Source organism: Lepisosteus oculatus, chromosome 4 (genome assembly GCF_040954835.1).
Source record: "Lepisosteus oculatus isolate fLepOcu1 chromosome 4, fLepOcu1.hap2, whole genome shotgun sequence".
Classification (NCBI taxonomy): domain Eukaryota; kingdom Metazoa; phylum Chordata; class Actinopteri; order Semionotiformes; family Lepisosteidae; genus Lepisosteus; species Lepisosteus oculatus.
In genome coordinates this window covers 39950033-39966153 of record NC_090699.1, presented here as the reverse complement: position 1 = coordinate 39966153, position 16121 = coordinate 39950033, and the positions used below count along the sequence as shown (strand labels likewise).

Below are 16121 nucleotides of genomic sequence, written 5' to 3'. Positions count from 1 at the left end.
GAGCCCAGTCGATCAAACAGCCACTTGCTATCATTGAGTTCCCTGACAGGTTTTCCCTTCACCTCCATGAACTGCTTGACTTCATCCCGCAGTTTGTAAAACACAGTGTGTTAACACTTTCACAACGTGTACACTCCCAGCCTGCCTGGCACTGACTGCCCTCTGAGTCACCGCAATAGAGGCAGACGGGCCGCGGGCAGCTGACGAGAAGCATGCGTGTCTGTCCCGTCATGTACTTGTATGTGTCCTGTCTATCCCGTAATGGACGTTCCTTGCTTGTCCCTCAAAATTAACGTTATTATTATGATTCACTTAATATAAATTTATGTTGCTATGAAAAAAGCTCCTAGATTTATTGAATTTCAAGTTCCGCCTGCGTAGGGCTGGGCGATATGGCCAAAAACATTATCACGATAAAAAATGCCATATCAGTTGATATCGATAGTATATTTGACACGATAAATGTCAAATCATTATTTCTTTCAAGTTTAAAGGCAGATTTTTTTCTCCTGAGTGAAAGTTGAAGAAACCAGACCGTTAATTGGTGAATTAAACTACTCTTTATCACTTGCCAAACAGCAGAAACATTAAACAAATCTGTTAGCTGCCCGGTCTGCAACACGCACGCGCACTCATGCAGTATTTAGTGCGCATGCGCGAATCGTGCGTAAAGCATGAACATTTATCGAACTTTTGTTAAAATTATATTGAGGAAAATTATATCGCGATAATTATCGTTATCGAATTATCGCCAGGCTCTACGCCTGCGGTTGCCTTGGCAGGGCCAGACCAAATGATTTCGCGGGCCGGATGTTCCCCACCCCTGCTGTAGCCTATCCCAGGACTCGTGCACTCACTACGGCCAGTTTTCACAGAAGCCATTTTACCTACCAGTATGTCTTTGGGCTGTGGGAGGGAACCGGAGCGTCTGGAGGAAACCTAACTGAACACAGGGATAACATAAAAACTCCAAGTAGATGGCACCCCAGGAATCAAACCCAGTACCCCAACACAGCAGGTGTAGCAGTGCTAGCCACTGTACCTACAAGCCACTTGTCTTTACATGAGTCACAGGCACTGCAGAACAGTTTGGAAAGAGGTGTATCTCCCACTGACCGCACAGCATGCCTCCAATGCCAGAGAGGCCAAAGGGGCCAAGGCCGCTGTCATTGAGAGCTCGGCCTAAAGATCGTTGACTGATTAACTAGCTACCTCCAGCACTATCCTTGGAGGTGCTCCACCATTTGTGCATTGTCACTTGAGCAATCTTGGTCGCAGCTGGATAGAGACATAACGCAGGCTCGAACCTGGAATCACAGAACTGCTGCAACGGTAGAGCCTTTGACTTATGTATTTGGCACTTTTCATTACTTTTTCAAAAAAGTAACTATGACTATGAACTATGAAATTAAGAAGAGTATAATGGCTAGCTTAATTTACACATGAGATTGTTATTTTTTGGCGTGCCCCTTTTGAAACTTTTTTTTAAATTAATTGTATTTGTAAATAGATTAAACTAGGGAGGAACAAATCCTTTTTTGTGCAGTGGCATACATTAGTTGAGAAGAGTTCATCGTGTGGGTCAGCGTGTATCAGAAAAATGGCTTGTTTAGTAACATTACTGTGTAGTACACAAAGAATATTGCACTCACAAAATCACAAAACACCCATGTAACTTGTCCTTCTGGAAACAGACATCAATGATGTAATAAGTAGCACCTTTCCTGTACAAAATACTGACAGCCAATGATAAGAATGCCTCAAGTGCTCAGCTGAACAGACAAAGAGTTAAGATTGCATGACAAACATGTCTGTCGTAATACAGACACTCCTTTTAGCTACATTTTGTTCCCCCAAAGACATGTAGTTTCTCTAATGCTCTTGATAGGTTTATAACTGCCAAAGCACAGTTGTTAGTCAGTTTTTGAAAGGACTGACAAAATCGGACTAATGATTACAGTTATGCAACAATTTAGGCACAAACTGGAGCCCTGTCCTTATTAGTTTGTAATTAAAGAGTCTGTCCCTTGAATGCTTTCCCAACTACGTGTCACTACTCTGCATCCTGATTTCAACACAGAGTGGCTTTTTCAAGGACGGAAAAAATGTTTTTTTTTTTCCAGTAACCAAGTCTAGAATTCCCCATTCTTCTCCCCCTTTATATCTCAGTTTGTAGTTGCCATTGTATTTAGCTGGTTTCTATGCATCTGAAGCCCTAGCCTCAACCAATAGAACCACAGGCACACGAAGGCCTCGGCCACAGATCTGGCCTACCCAGTTACCACTGCTCACGTAGGATAAATTGTGGTTTCAGATGTGGCCACTTCCACATGCATGAATCAGCTTATATTTGTTGTAAGACATAAGCTGGAGACCACAGAATGTGTTGCTTCATGTGATGCAATGTGCATGTTTTCTGTATAGGTCATAGTTTAGCTTCATTGCTTTTCAGCTTTGTGTACTGTATGTGCTGTATGTGCTGTATTCAAGCCTTGAAATGGAATTCAGGTGCAAATTTGAGAACAACTTGGATCCAGAATTGAAAGCAGTGGTATACTAGTATACCATAATACGATATCCATAGTGCAAAAAGCTATACACCCCTTGCTGTTGTGTGATTTGCATGTTGATTGAGGTTAAGATGTTAAATTTGCAGATGTGCATCGAGTTTGGGTGGAGGCTTACAAAAGTGACTCAACTCAGTTTTTGGGGAAGGCAGTTTGAATTTTTATTGAGACTGTTTGTCTTCTAGGATAAATAATACAAGCCGTGCAATTGAAATGGTGAATATCAGGAGACACGAATGAAGGTCCGGACAAGTTATTGAATTGATGGCCTATGTGGAAATCTTTTTTTTATATATACAGAAGCTGTAAGTGAAAGGGATCTTTGTTTTAATAACATTATTCTGGGCAGCAAAAAACCTGATTGATGTTAGGTTTGACATGATCTGTCTTCAGGGTTGTAATAGCAAAACTGTAGTATGTAACTGTTCCCATCAAGATTTCATAAAAGGGTATGAGTAATATGATCATTACCTTTACCAGATCTGCACGCTGCTAAAGATTGCTTTTGATATTTAACAGCTGAAGACAAGTTTCAACACATCCCTTCATATATACAGTAGGTAAAATAAAAGATTGGCATTAACTGCCAGCATCATAACTTTTTTTGAGTTCATGCTGTGTGGTAAACTGTTGTAATAGGCAAGTATTTAATTGACCTAATACTATATACAGGTACTGTATATGAAATATTCAGATTTTCTGGCAAGAGATTGCTGGAAACAGTTGTTTTATCTTGTCATTTTTAATTGTACTGCTTATAGTCTGGCTACGTTTGTTTCAAATCTGAGCACATCTCTTTTCAGACTTCGCTCAGTTTATGTTTACAGTTTTAAAGCACAAAAAGCACTTTAGCTTACTGTAAGTACTTGTGTATATTTTACCACCAGATTTCCGGCAATGCATGCAGCAACCACTGGTTAGCTGTGATATGTTGGCATATTGTGCATTGTGTACTTCTGGTATAACTAACTGTTGTGAGATTCAGGTGGAAGTTCTTTCTGATGTGTACGTTTATCAGGGACTGACATGGGTGATCCATTAACTTTAAGTGTGATATGAAAGAAAAAACGTTTGCCAAGAATGTCATAAAAGATAACGTTTCCTTGTGATTGGTTGCAGGTAAAGCTGTTGCCACTGTTGCTCAGAGTAACTCAGAAGCTTCAGAAGGTGAGGATACTTCTCTTCACAAGGCATTGTGGCTTTTCATTTTCCCAGTTTGCACGGTTTGTGTTGTAGTCTTAAGTCATTTTGCATTCATTAACAATTAAGGCGTTGTAATGAAACGCTTATTACAAGAAGCATTTCAGTGTTGTTGTTTAGGCTGCAGTAGAAACCGTTTAAATGTTTGTCTTGAAACGATCCAGGAATGACTTTCTTGTTTGCATCATCTGATGCATGTCCTGTTTCAGATGTTATGCGTCTTATGTGAAATAGTCTCTCCCTAAGAAAGGGGTGGTTTGTCTGAAGTGGTTTTCTTCATAAACCCAGTTCCCAGATACAGAACAGAATATCTAAGGTGAAGTGTTTTTGCTCAGGTGTAGCTGGATAGAGTTCCTAGCTGTCACTGTGCATTCTTGTTTTCACTTCATGACAGTTGGCAATCTTAAAATTTCATCAGTTTTCTAACTGTTTTATCAAGTACAGGGTAGGGTGGGAGCCAGAGAGCAGGGCACACAAACACTCACACACCCACACCAGGGCCAGTTTTGGCCCAAGGTCTGGCATTGAGCGCAGAGCCAGAGCGCTGCGAGGCAGCAGTGCTAACACTGTGTCATTGTGCCGCCCACGATCTTTAAATTGATCCGGTTGTTTGCATAGGGGGTCATTATTAATGAAATACCTATAATCTTAAGATGTCCTTCTTGGAATAATACTGATTCTTCACGATCAGAAACAAAAGTATTTGAAATCTGTTTAAAAAAATTTTAACATTAGATTAACCACTTTCAAAATGTCTTGCTTTGAAATGTTGAGCATAATTCTTTTTCCTATTTAAATTGTAATGCAGGGATTTGCAGACACATCTAGTAGTGCTTACAATAAATTAATACATTTGTTGTATCATCAGTACAGAGCTTTCCATATGTAAATGTTGGTCTGCTCTGTTTTTAATATTTTATAGTAGCTCTATTCATGATAACTACAGAATTTAATCTAATTGAATTGTTTTAGTAGAAGATTAATTTAATCGATATTTTGCAAAACGGACACTCCAGCCTGGAAAGACTGAAAATCTCAAGACCCGACCAACAGAACAACTTTCTAGACAGGTTTATGACTGCAGAGAGATGGCAGTACAGGTATCACAGAACATGATAATTTGTTTGGACCGTTAGTGGTTAGAGGGGAGTTGACTTGGAGTTGATGTGATGACCGCAAAGCAGTGATCCCTGAATTTTCCGTGGAATTTATGGGACAACAGGACTGTCCTGCTAAACCACTGCCTTACATGCCTTTCTGCATGTAAAACAACAAAAGAACTGGCTCATCTCAGTTGCCCATGCATTTCAAAGGCCTCATATGTGCCAAATCAATATGGCATTGCAATGAAAGATTTAGCAGAGTACACATTGAGGGCTCTAAATTGGTTTATTAGGGAAAAGCAGTTGCTTATTTTTACATGGGGAACCCTTTATCTTAATGTCTGTGTAGGTTGCAAGCAATGAGTCTTAGTTAAGATGCCAAGTTACCAAGGGGTTTGGTAATGTGGCTTCTATGCTGTAGTGACTAATCAGTGTTCTAATCAGCTGTAATTAGTCTCTTCTTATAATTTTGAATACTCTTAAAGTCTTATTTATCCGTCTTTGTAGCTCTCCTAATCTTCTCTAAACATTTTGTAAAAATACAGCACTGAGGATGGGGAAATAAAGCTTGCTGTTGCGTGTTATAAGTTACTGAAGAGTGAGCTGAGTGCTGACGTGCCACCGTACATGTGTCACATTCCACATCAGGTAGAGCTGCCATCAGACAGCTTCAGAACATCTTTATGCATCTGCTTCTTGTCTTTGTTTCGTACTCTTTTGATGTGACCACAGCAAAGGATTGTAGCACATCTTTAGACATATCTGTCCTGTTCCACCCCGCCTTTCAAAATTCTGTTTTCACTGTTGGTTTTACTTTGATAGAAAGTGCTTCACATTAAAACTTATTAATAAGTGTGAATGTCATGAGAAGCCTTGAAGGTACTCTGGTATTGTAGCTTACTGTGGGAGATGGTGATTTTCATGGAGTTGTTAGGAATGTAACATTTGTATAGAGTCTATAGAAATAAAATCAGTCTTATAATGATTTTACTCCTTCACTTATAGGCAATTATGTTACATGCTACAAAAATGTGCATTTTTGGTTCACTTCACACAACAGCATTAGATTTTCAGCTTAATGGCAGCATACTAAATATATATATTTCATAATATGTTGGAGCTTGTTAAACTAGGGACCCTTTTACAAAATGAAATTATTTTATAAAAATGTGTTGTCCGTTTTCGAAATAACATTCTCATTCAAGTTCAAAGGCAAGGCTGACCTTGATTTTAATCTCTAACTCTTTTTAACTTCCTGGGTGGGTTCTTTAGATACTGTAAGGTAGGCATGTTGTCAGACACTTAAATCTCTCCAAAGCCTTCAAGAGAAACTTGTGTGAGGTAATCCTTAAATTAGGCTTTATTAGTTGTTTTTTGAGCTACTAACTTTTTCCATAATGGACTCATCTGCTGAAAAGACAGTGTCTGAAGACCATCAATATGCTTCCTGTTCTATTCTAACAGTGTGAGATTACTTTTGTTGTCCATTAACACCAATGTTTTTTTACATAATTTGATTGTTTTGAGTAAAATAAAATTAAAAAGTGAATTGTTAAACGTTCACATCAGGTTTCTATAGGTCAGTCCTGGATTATACTGCCCTACAGACCTGAACTCTAAGATTCCCCTCCAGAACTCTCCTGTTCTACTAAATTTTTGGTTTTACCATCCTTGTTTAATTTGCTTTCCCAATGTATTCAGTTCCTTGCAGGCAGTCTGATGTGACTAATGTCGGTGAAGGGGAAAAAAATTGACTGAGATCCAACCTTTTGCAAAGCCATTATGCCAGGTACATAATTTCCCAAAAATGAGGCACATTTTATGTAAACATTATGTTTACATTTCATGTAAACCTTTTTACATGAAGATGAAAGTGCCAGATCAGAAGCTTACCGCCTCTGTAAGGTCATCCCCAGGGTTACTTGCTTGAGAATACAGGGGCCCTGTCTGTTGTCCCTCGCCACTCTTTAAATTTAACTTGTCTTGGCCTGGCATTCTGGATAAAGCGCCTGTCTGGACTATGGAAAGTACAGCAGAGTATAATTTTCCATATGCTGTAGATGTGTGTTCTGTTGTGATGTAATGGAAGCACTGGTTTGTGACTGTCCTTCTGATTTACTTCATACGGTCAGGCTCCGGAAACTGCTGACTTGTTTTCAATGAACTGCTTTTCAATGAACTGAAATTTTACTGGAATATTTGACATTTATGGCATATTTGACATTATTTATTCAGGGTTTCTCAAAAGAATCAAAATTATTTCAGTCAGAAGTTTGGTCGACAAGTGCACTGATAAGGTAGGAGGTAGGGTATTTAACAAGAAATTTGGCCTGGACTCTTTAATTCCTTATTATCATATCTCACTGATGTCTAATTTAACACTACCTCCTAGGTGACCAATCCTGGTCCTGAAGTGCCAGAGTGCCTGCAGGATTTCTAGGTCTTTTTAAAGCAGATACATTTTTAGAACTGGGAGAAGCTCTTAAACTGGTTTAGTTAAGCCAGTAATTATGTGGTTTAGTTTAAGTGCCCATTTAGAGTGAAAACCTGCAGACACACCGGCCGTCCAGGACAAGGCTTGAACAGCCCTGCCTTGCATCGTTCATTGACTCAAATGACTTTGAAGGGTAAATATTGGAACCGTAAGCTGCCCTGCTAACCCTGAAATTTACATAGAGAGTTCTGATGTTTTTTAAGCAAATTTTGCCAAAATGTCAGTTGAATGCAGAGCCAGTGATTCTTTTCCTTTTCGAAAATGTACTGCTTTCTACTTCAGTTTGTATTGCTCTTTTCCTTTTATTGTAACGAGTGCAAAACAAACCTAGTTTTACCATCCCAGTATCCGGTGACCCACGTGTAGGTCTCAGTATTATATCCTCTACACCCACAGCTGACAGATTTCTGCAGTAATTGCGAAACTGTGCTTTGGATGTTATCTTATGAAAACAAACGATGAAATGAGACTTGATCTTTGCCTGCTATTCTGTTCTTCTGCTTGATGGTACAACTGCAGTCAAAAAGTGATATGGACGAGTCTGGGAGTGATATGGCGCTCTGTCCTGGAACACCTTGTGCCGAGTTGTGACTTCCTCCAGGTGCAGAGCTGCAGTACTGGTGGTGAAGAAGGAGCTGCTAAAAGTAAGAGGAGCTCCTCCATTAGTGTTTCGTCAAAGTAAACATTGCAATGGGCTCCTATCAAACGATGTAGAAAGAAAATATATGAGAGTTGTAATAATTCTTTATGTATTACCAAGCCTTCTGAGGGTTTCCCATGTTTAATCAATTAAAATTATTTAGAAGGTATAAACCCTTAATACTGTATGTACATTTTCATTAGCATGAGTGTTGAAAATCCTGAACAAAGAAAGTGCCAGATTGACGATCAAATTTTATTTACGTTTTTTTTCTCCTTAATTTATTGGATATATGAGAGAGATGGAATGGAACATCTGTTATAGCGATAACAGCACTATTGTGCTTCTGTTTTTTTGATAATTGAGTTTCAGGCGTCATGTAGAAATGTTTGGAATGTGTTGCCTCAGATTGCCCACAGCAGCAAAAGTAGGATCTGTGTGATGATACAAAAAATCCCATGCATGTCCTACTGATGGATGGTGCATAGGCCATTCTCACAGCCCTCATTCCCTGGCCCCTTTCCTTTGCCCTGCAGGGGCGATGTGATATTTTCACATTAAATTTGGGCGAAGAAAGCAATGCATCTGAATCTTCTGCTTCTCATTCAGTCTTCAGATGATAGGGAGGATACGTTTTTGGAAAGACTTTTTAAAATGACTTCAGCCCTTCAGAATGCCAAAGACAGCAAGCACTGTGTAAGTTATCCATAAAACATGAAAAAAAATCCAGCTCAGAGAAAGTCCAGGGGTGCTAAGAATATGCTGTAGTAGGGTGTTCATCTTACAGCTGGATATTCTCCTGTGTCTTATTTGATTCTTTAATTATTTCTAATTTCTTTCATGTTAAGTGAAGATGCTATGTGGATAAATCCTCCCACAAAGAGTAGTTCATTCAAAATAATTCCAAACCTATTTGTTATACTTCTGAGCACTTAAGCTGTCCAGTCTTCCTTGCGTTTTTGTTTCTACTCATCTGTCAGAACGATTTCTTAAGCTAAGGGAGCAAGTGGTGTCTCATCCTCGATTTGGTCTGTATGACGCATCTGTGGTCCGTTTAATTTAGTGAAAGACCACAAGTACTTTAATTGCACTCTGAAGCTAGAAGATTGTCTGACCCCAATGTGCACTGTTGCATCCAACTCCTTTGCAGTGTCCTGGTAGTCTGCAGCTCCATTCATCTTCAAGCACCAGTTTGTTTTTCTTCTCATCTGAGTCAGCAGTTCATAATGAGAATCGGAGGACTACAATTGCAGCTTGTCTGTGAGAATTCTTCACAGCTTAGATCTATAGAGGAGTGATAAATCGGGGGCTATGTGCTAACTACAAGCAAAATGTTTCTCTTCTTATTGTGGCCTTGTAATATTGTCAAAACATATCTACACTAGGTAATATCATCCATCAAACAGCAATGTGCAGAAGGAAATCTTCCATTTTGGTAACTTGGTGATTTCTCTGTGCTTTTGTGTTATTTGCTAATAGTATTAAGTCATGATTGGTTGTCTTCTCACCTAGTCCTTTTTGTGATACATGTTACACTAGCTTTCAGGCTACATGTAGAAACTGTTTTTTCTTAATAGCACACAGGTTACTCCTTTTCCTACTGCAGAGAAAGGCTTTAAGTTTTGTCCATTATCAAAGCATTCCATCTTACTTCGACTTTTGCTGCTAGGCCAACAGCCCCTCATAAACATATTTCACATTGTCTGAGGGGACTGGAAAGGTCATCTTCTGCTGTGTGTAAAGCGCACATCATTCCTTACAGTGGGTTAGTTGCTTTTCTATTTCATTGACCTTTCAAAGGCATTCAATGTACAGTAAGTTAAGCATATTAAATATCAGGTCACTTGTCATGCCTGCAGCATTTGCTCATTAGAGTAAGTGCAGTCCAGTTTTGTCACATGATATTATGTTTGGAGTAGAGTTATTTTAGTTTCCAGATCCATAAGTAGAGCAAGATGTAGCCCAGGGTCATGAATGGACTGGGCAACCAATCAAAATGTTTTAAATATTGACAAAAAAATACACATAGTGGCTTTTGGTTTTTACTTTGCTATGACATTGGTGTTTTCATGGTCTGGATATTTTTTAAAGCAAAAGGCTTGGGTTTCTTTAAGCTAAATGTCAAAGCTGTACCATATTGTCTTTGATTTTAGTTGGTTTTCTACATAATCCAAAGTACAGTTTTGGATTATTTGGACCACACGAAACTTTATAAAGCAGTGTTTCTTTCTTTAAGGCCTCCCTGGAGCACCAGTTTTTATGCATATGAATTTACATACTTGAAAAACAAGGAACAGCTCCAAACCAACAGCTGGAGGTTACAACGCTGACATTTGAGTTTTTTGGTCGGCTCTGTTTTGTGTCTTGATCACAAGCTTTACAATATAAGCACTCGAACCGTCAATGCAAGAAAATGTAGTAGATTGGTACATTCCACTATTTTTTCTCATTCATTCTATACTATAATTCTCATTTTAAAAACTTGCAGTAACTATATTATACCAGACTAGCACCATTTGATAAACGGTACAAACACTATTTGTGCTTCACAAGGCCAAGACTTCAGTTTGCACTAAAATGGAGACAAACAAGGCCAAAGAATACTGTGTGTTTGGATAATGTGTTACTGAGGCTTGTCTCCACTGGCACCTGCAGCACAGCCTTTGCCTTTTTGTAGCATAGAGAATGGGACACACCCTTGAAAGGGACGCCGTGAGTGTCTGGGGAAAAATCTTCTGAGCTATGGTGAAGAAGCATTTACATAATTGCAACACGGTAGATGAGCAAAATAGATTCCTTTACTTTGTAACCCTTCTTGTGCATTAATGTAAAGGTGAGTCTGGGGAGCAGAAGGTGTTTTTGGCTTTCCCAAATTACATTTTTGAGCCCCAGCTACTGTAAATGATCTTTTGGCTAGGGAGCCAGCAGGTCCTTGTGTAAAATGTTTGTAGCGCAGGAATTGCATTCACCTGTGAGTCAAAGCACTTTCTTTTTACTGGAAAGCCTATTGGTAAACTCTCCAAGGCTTTTTTTTCTAAGTGAGGGTACTGATAAGACAATGAATAACCAAAAACAGTCACAAAGTATAGATTCAACAGGTTGTAAGACCTTCTGCAAATTAATAAAATAATCTGGGAGGCAATAAGAATGTTACTATTGAACCAATAGCATTTGTGTTTTTCCTTTTGGTGTATTTAAATTGCTAGGTGTATGAATAAGGAATAAATAGATCATCTTCAGACCTACAAGAAGAGGTTACACAATACTGATGTATGATTGTCCTTTGTTGGTCCATTTTACCTCTCACTAGAACTGTGCTTGTGTTGCTGCAGATGGTAAACAAATTCTGAATCAAACTAAAAGAATCACCATGAGAATGGAAAGCTACTTTAAGGCAATTTGGTAATCTTACCAAATAAAAGTGATTAAATGTTTCTTCTTTTGTCTAAAAAGACTGGACAATTGTGTAAGTACGTAATAGCAAAACTTTCAAAAGTGCTCATATAGTGCAGTTTGTCAGAAAGTGTATATCCCAGCAACTCTTTTTAGACTGGAGAATGTGACAGCCGCAGTTCAGCGTACAATTACGACATAAAAAATGTGGTAATTTTAGAGTGCTCTCTGTTTAGGTCCTTGTGGGGAAAAAAAACAAGTTATTTTGGGGCAAAGGTTTTGATTTTAATGATTGGTTCTGTTGTGAGTTTTGGAGAAAAATGCTCTTTAAAGCGTGGATGTTTCATGAGACCGGAAAATGAACAAAACCCTCCAGTTGGATTTATATGGGTTTAAATGAAGGCTAACATTTCTTGTCTGTGATGACAATTATCTGTAGTTTGGCTTTTCGGTGCTCTCGGTTCTGCCTGAGTGCTCTTTCACAGGGCGTTTCAAGCTCGATTTAAGGAAGCATTACTTGAAAGATAGTTTCAATGTTTCTTTTTTTCTTGTATTTACATGTATTTACCGCACTATCACCACCCCACCCTCAGGAGGCTTTTTAATCTAAATGCTTTAACAACTTGATTGGCCCTAATAAAGATTATTCCTCCAAGAACTAAAGCTCACCAAACCACTGTTTATATGTATTACCTCATTTCTGATCTGGATCTTTCTTTGGTGTGTTATATTGTTTTTTTTTTTAATATTTCTCAAGACAACTTGACTTAAAGAGCCAGCAGACCAGAAGAAGTGCATACACCCTAAGAGAAATTCAATCCAAGTGGTTACAGAAAATTGAAATTCTGGCATTGGTGATGCCCCAGATGTCAAAATGCCTTCATTCAGATGAATGCTAAAATAAAAGGAGAACTAATTATACATTCATTTTTATGCAATATTGCATATCGCTTTGCATACAGCTGGGAAGTTTTTATCCCCAGCAGCCATACTAACTGGTGAACAATAATACAGGGGAGTTTACAGTCCCTTTGACCACATTATATAGAGCTAAAATGTCATGCTGCATTCTAATTAATGCAGTGTTCAGTAGAATAGAAGTGCATTGATTAAGAAAAAACTGTAAATGATGCCTTGTTACAGATTACTCTAATTAAAAAGAGGGCTTACATGCAGAGTTTGAGATGAATAATGTGCTCTGTATGAGCACAAAGTCTGCAGTTTTTGGTCGACCAATTCTTATTAGTTTTATTTTTATTTTTCAAAAACAGAATGAAATAATACAATGATTTATCACCACCCCTTCTAATTCTTACCAAAAAACTTCTAAAATAAATTCAGACTCCATGGTAGAAGTACCATGTTATAACAATTTGTGTGTATCGGGAGAAGCATTCAAGGCACCCAGTGTTCCCCCATCCCTTCTTCCACCATGAACCTGAACTCTCTCCTTATATTACCCTAAAATAGGCCAAAATACGATGGTGGTAGGATGGGGATTGAGGAGGCCTCCAGTGATGAACCACCATTGTTTAAACCACAATTTGCTGATGCTGGGGCAACAGGCCAAGATCAGCCACCATTCAACAACAGCCCTGTAAGAGAACTACGAATGTTCTTGTCAAGAATAGACAAAAACTGTCCGTCCATCCATCCTTTTCTGACTGCTTCATCCACTGTTGAGTTTCATGGGGGAGCTGGAACCTATTCCAGCATAGGGCACACACCAGGGCCATTTTTCTGTATGTCTATGGACTGTGGGAGGAAACCAGAGCACCAGCAGGAAACCCACGTGAATACAGGGTGAACATGCAAACTCCACGCAGAAAGCTCCCCAAGTCTGGAACTGAACCCAGGACCCCAGCACTGGAATGCTTACCACTGCACCACCGTGTAGCCCAAGATGATGACTGGTATTTCCAGAACGTAAGAAATGTGGATAGAATGGATAGAATGTATGTGCAGCACTAGGAACCTGCTTTATATTATAGCATTTACAGTACATATTTGGTCCAGTATGCTGCAGAACATATAAGGGTATCCTTGTATAATTCTGGAAGATTTGTGAAGCCAAATTTGTAACAGTCATATCTTCGGTGTAAATTATGACAGGAAAATACAAATAGAAGAATCCAATCACTTTGTTAATCAGCCCCTGAAATCCGTCCCATTATATACAATAGTATATTTGAGTGAATAGACATCCTGTACCCCAACCCCCAGGGGACACACCGTAACATTGCAGAATACAGATGTACGTAAAAAAAGTACTCAGAAAGCTCTTATTGAGATTGCAAGCTTTAAGATGAGCACATTCTTCAAGTTGCAGGAGTGTCAGGATTAAACCAAGGAGACAGCACTTGCCGAACAAAGGAGTAGCAATAAGATTTAGAGTTTAGCTAAGCTAAGCCGTCAGCAGAACTCGCACAGTGCTGAGTGAAGAATTTAATATGTGGTCATCTGCTTTTCCAAATGAATTAAGAAATTAGCATAAGCTGTCAATCCCCAATACCTTCAAGAGGGAGAAAGTTTAAGCAAAGTGTTAAGCAAAAAATCTTGAATTTTAGTTACGGCAACAAATGCTTGACTGGCAAGAGTTTTTTTCACGTTAGCATCTGTAGGATTCAGACTCTTTTCAATTGGTTGTGTTGACATGTAACAAGGACTAAATGTTGGTATCAAAGTTATCCATTTCAACGTTAAAAGTATTCACGTTGACTTGGACCAATTGATCTTATACCCTGATAAAACAAACAAAAAAAAGACTTCATTAGTTTGAACTTGGCAGATAATGCAGAGTTTGAAAGCCAGTCAACATATTATTGTCGTCTGCATAGATTATACAATGCTGAGTACTGTTAGCAGAAAAGGTATTACAAATAAATAGTAGATTTGATGAACAGTCTAAGCTGGTGGTTCCAAAGCCTGGGCACACAATAGGTGAAAGTGGGCATCCCTGACAAGTACCCCCACAAATAGCAAGCTGGCAGAACCTCTTGCTACTAAAGGTTTGTAGACTGATGGATAGGCCTGTTTTGTGATGTAATATTGTATTAATTATTTAGGAAAGTGAAACTTTTGGCATCCATTTTCTGTAATGCATTACACAAGAAACCATTGAGAGAAGCATGAACCAATTAAAACACATCCATGCAGATAAGGATTTCAGATGTTAGTTTGATGCACTTTAAATGTTTTCTTTGATCTGTTGCCACGAGAGCCCACAAGCTCCAGTCTTTCATTTTTGAGAATTTACATTAAGAAGACATTAAAACAATTCTGTTCTTAGTCCTTAAATTTTGAAGTGACTTTTATTGGCTCTATAGCCTAAACTCTTGGATTGCGTTAGATTGCATGGCATTTGAATGCTCAGCTCTACGTGGGAAGAGTTTTTTTTTATTTGGCAGGGGGAGGTTGGGTGGAAACTGACCGGAATTTTTTTTTTCACATTGGGGATAACTAGTTTTTTTTTTTGCAAATGTTTATTTATGTTATTAAAGTGTTTTTCAGGTGTAGGGCACGAAACCACACATAGTAAAAGAAATTATCCATATTTTGATTGAGAGATTCAAGTTGTGAAACCTAAGGCAAAATATGTGTGATGTCACATACAGAGGTATTCATAATCTTGGCAGTGCAAAGTGCTGGATGATTTCTGTCTCTTCCCAGTCCTGCAGAGCGTCAGATAATTCAGTGGCCTGATTAAACGGTTACAGATGCGAGGCATTGTGCTGAAGAGTTTTGTACTGTGAAGGATAGAATATGTCTCACGAAAACAATAAATACAGTTATCACATGGGGAGATTGCATTTATGAATATTAAAGCCATCTTGCTTTTGAAAAATATATTGACTGAATGCAGTACGAATCTTTTATGTCGTGTTACTTTTAGGTGAATTGGAATCTGCTTCATTCGAGTATGTACAACGATCAACAACGGCATTGTTTTTCTGTTTTATCCTGGATTCATTTTTTGGTTTTACATGACTTAACTCTATTTTCAAATTTGTTTACTTTTACATTGGTACTAGGGGAATTAGCTTAAGGTATTTTCTGTAGCCTTTTGCAAAAATGTTCTTTTGGGGCAGAGGTTTTAGGAACAGGCCACATTACATAGGTTGTGATTTTTTACACTAAAATAAAATTATTTTAAAAATAGAGAGTTAAATTCATCCAAGACTGTAGAAGATGTTTGCAATACAGCATGCTTGTAAAGTTAGCTGGTTTGGTGATCTAATGTGCAAGTTTCTTTTTAAATATATGCTGCTCTAAACAGCATTTTGTCTTTATAAAAGTCTTCAGTGGTTATATGATTGCAAAACAATTGCTGCCATCATTCTTTGTTGCATTTCAGCTTCCAGGCTGAACTTCTGCTAAAGAATTTCTAGATGACTTCGGCTGTTTGAGATCCCACTTACAGATCGGAGTGGCGGTGGAGGCGCTCAGTTTGCATTGTGAAAAGCAGCTGTGTCCTTTCATGTTTCCAAGTAATTAAGCGTTATTCATACGAGTTTCGAAATTTGAACTGTAAAAGTGATTTCACGGAAGTACAGCATGTTTTCAGTGTGTGTGAATAAGAGGAGCGTGAAGGAGGGGGAGGGTAATAGTTAGTGCAAATACCTTGTATTTAATTGTGGTGGTTTGTAAGCTCCCTTCCCCCCACATTCTCCCACAGAATGGGCCAAAAAGCGTAAACTCTCCTGGAAAACTGAACAAAAGCCTGC

At 38.6% G+C, this 16121-nt stretch overlaps 1 protein-coding gene across 2 annotated transcripts in view; it reads left to right on the top strand.

Moving 5' to 3' along the window:
* The window catches only part of add3a (adducin 3 (gamma) a), a 121252-nt gene that overhangs the window by 30883 nt on the left and 74248 nt on the right, over positions 1 to 16121 (top strand). The window contains exon 2 of one of the 2 annotated variants that reach the window (XM_069189213.1): positions 3687 to 3734. The exons of the other annotated variant lie outside the window; for it this stretch is intronic. The gene's annotated coding sequence lies outside the window, so the exon portion shown is untranslated. The remainder of the gene's footprint in view (positions 1 to 3686; positions 3735 to 16121) is intronic. 2 annotated transcript variants of the gene reach the window in all.